We start from the raw sequence: 2,943 nt of genomic DNA, 5'->3' as shown, positions 1-2,943 counted from the left end.
GCCCGGTTTTGGGCTCCGGGCCGGTTTTGGGGTCCCAGCCCCAGTTTTGAGGTCCCAGCCTGGGCTGGTTTTGGGGTCCCACCCCAGCCGGTTTTGGGGTCCCAGCCCGTTTTTGGGGGGCCGTACCTGCTCGTTGACCGTCAGCAGGGCCTCCTGGGGCTGCCCCGGGCACGGCTCCATGGTGGCCTGGCACAGGTGGGGAGAGTCACACGTGCCACATGCTGCACCAGGGGACAACGAGGGGCTGTCACCAGCGGGGTGAGGGCCTGAGGGTCCCCTGGGGGTGGGGTTGGGGTTCCTCTCACCCCCTCTCCCCTTTGAAACCCTAAAAACCCGGGATGGGCCAGGTGAAAGCGCCTCTCCGGAGCCCACAGAGGGTCCCCAAATCTCCAGGTGACACCTGGCCGCCCCCCCAAGGCCCTGCTGGTCCCTGAGGGGACCCAAACTGTTGGGGACACTTCCAGGAGTCACGGGGGGGGTGGGCTCTGGATTCATCCCCCAGGTGGGTTCACCTGCCCCGGAGAGCTGCCGGGATCTGGGGGAACACCCCAAAGTGCTGGGGCAGCTTCTTCCTCCTCCCGAGGCTGGAAAGGGTGGGAAAGGGTGGGAAAGGGTGGGAGAGGGTGGGAAAAAGTGGGAAAGGGTGGGAAAGCTTCTGCTCCTCCCTGTCCCAGGTAGGACCATCCCCGGCCCTGCCCCCACTCCTGACAGACAGGGAAGGGGAAAAGGGGGAATGGGAGGGGGAAAGGAAGGGAATCCCATGGATTTTGGGGGTCCCAGGTACTCACCCACTGCTCGCTCTGGGGTGAGGGACCCTCCCTCTGCACACGGAGCTGGATGTGGCTCCTGCCCCCCGGCCTGGGCTGGGGGCTCCTGGGGTTTCAGAGCTCCCGAGGTTTTGGGGTTCCTGGGGTTTCGGGGCTCCCGAGGTTTCAGAGCTCCCGAGGTTTCAGGGTTCCCAAGGTTTCGGGGCTCCCGAGGTTTTGGGGTTCCCGGGGTTTCAGGGTTCCTGGGGTTTCGGGGCTCTGGCTCTCTGCCGTCCTGGCTGCAGCTCTCAGGAACTCTGGGTTCTGGTTCTGCAGGTTTTGGGGTCTCTGGGTTCCAGCTGTGCAGGTTTTGGGGTCTCTGCGCTCCGACTCTGCAGGATTTGGGGTCTCTGGGCTCTGGCTCTCTGGTTTTGAGGTCTCTGGCTCTCTGGGTTTTAGGGTCTCTGGGCTCCGGCTCTGGGTTTTGGGGTGTCTGTTCTCTGGCTTTTCAGGATTTGGGGTCTCTGGGCTCCGGCTCTCTGGGTTTTGGGGTGTCTGCTCTCCGACTCTGCAGGATTTGGGGTCTCTGGGCTCTGGCTCTCTGGTTTTAGGGTCTCTGGTTCTCCGGTTTTTGGGGTCTCTGGGCTCCAACTCTGCAGGAGTTTGGGTCTCTGGGCTCTGGCTGTGCAGGTTTTGGGGTGTCTTGCTCTGGCTGTGCAGGTTTTGGGGTCTCTGGGCTCCGGATTTTGGGGTCTCGGGGCTCTGTCTCTCTGGGTTTTGGGGTGCCTGGCCTCTGGCTTTCTGTGTTTTGGGGTCTCTGGGCTCCGGCTCTGTGGGTCTTGGGGTCTCTGGGCTCTGGTTTTTGGGGTCTCTGGGCTCCGACTTTCTGGTTTTCAGGTCTCTGGGCTTGGCTCTGCAGGATTTGGGGTCTCTGTTCTCTGGCTGTGCAGGATTTAGGGTCTCTGGGCTCCGGCTCTCTGGGTTTTGGGGTGTCTGTGCTGTGGCTCTCTAGTTTTGGTGTCTCTGAGCTCTGTTTTTTGGGGTCTCTGGGCTCCGGCTCTCTGGGTTTTGGGGTCTCTGGGCTCTGGTTCTCCGGGTTTCGGGGTGTCTGGTCTCTGGCTCTCTGGTTTTGGGGTCGCTGGGGTTCTGCCCCTCCTGGTTTTGGGGTTCGGGCTCCTCTGAGTTTTGGGGCGCCTGGGTTTGGCCTGCAGGGACACAAAACATTGGAGATGTTCTGTACTGAGCTCTGGCTGCTCCCGTGCTCCCCAAAAACCTGGGAGCCCCAGGATCCCCCCCAAAGATCCCCCCCAAAAGGGGAGTTTGGGGAAAGGTGACTCAGCCAGGAGAAACAGGAAAGTTTCAAGGAGAAATCCTTGGATTTCTCTCTGCTGCTGCTGCTGGGAGGAGACACAAATAACCCGGGAGAGAAGACTAATTAACGAGCCAATTAATCAGACATTTGTGATTCCAGGCTGGATGCAGGTGGGCATCCAGCTCCAGATCCTTTCCCCATCACACATCCCGATTTTCACACTTTTTGGGGCATTTTTTGGCGTTTAATGTGACAAATAATTTATGCAGATGGTGGTGAGGGCAGGCAGGGAGGAGCAGCCACGGAGCAACAGATGGAGAGAAGGCAAAAAATGCATAAAATATTAATAAAATTATTAAAAAATAAAGAAAGAGGGGAAAAAAGGTGAGAGAAGCATATTTAGGATGCTCCTAGTCTCCATGTGGATTTAATTTCCATGTTAATTAAGTGTTGATGAGGCAGAGATGGGTCCAAAAGTTGGACCCATCATTATTATATTTTGGGTTTATAATTATTATTATCGTTATTATTATAATAATAGTTATTATAATTATTATTATCATTATCATTACCATTATTATGTTTTGGTGTATAATAATAACAATAAATAAAAATAACAATAAAAACAAAAAATTTAAAAATAACAACAAAACCAAAACATGATAATGATGATAATTATGATAATAATGATAATAGTAAAATAAAACATAATAATGATAATATTAATAAAATAATAGTAATAAAGAAATAATAGAACCAAAACATAATAATTATAATGATAATCATAATAACAACATAAAAATAAAAACAAATAATAATAAAACCAAAACATGATTATGATAATGATAATAATGATAATAGTAAAATAAAACATAATAATGATAA

The 2,943-nt window shown here is 52.5% G+C and overlaps 1 long non-coding RNA gene across 2 annotated transcripts in view; it reads right to left on the bottom strand.

Moving 5' to 3' along the window:
* LOC115949120 overlaps positions 1–2,943 on the bottom strand; it is a 10,573-nt gene that overhangs the window by 6,896 nt on the left and 734 nt on the right. For both annotated transcript variants that reach the window (XR_004082748.1, XR_004082747.1), the window contains exons 2-3: positions 789–1,951; positions 127–221 (exon numbers count right to left, since the gene is read on the bottom strand). This is a non-coding gene — a long non-coding RNA (uncharacterized LOC115949120). The remainder of the gene's footprint in view (positions 1–126; positions 222–788; positions 1,952–2,943) is intronic.

The sequence above is a fragment of the Geospiza fortis genome, unplaced genomic scaffold (assembly GCF_000277835.1).
Source record: "Geospiza fortis unplaced genomic scaffold, GeoFor_1.0 scaffold893, whole genome shotgun sequence".
NCBI lineage: Eukaryota > Metazoa > Chordata > Aves > Passeriformes > Thraupidae > Geospiza > Geospiza fortis.
This window is presented reverse-complemented; position numbering and strand designations above follow the sequence as displayed.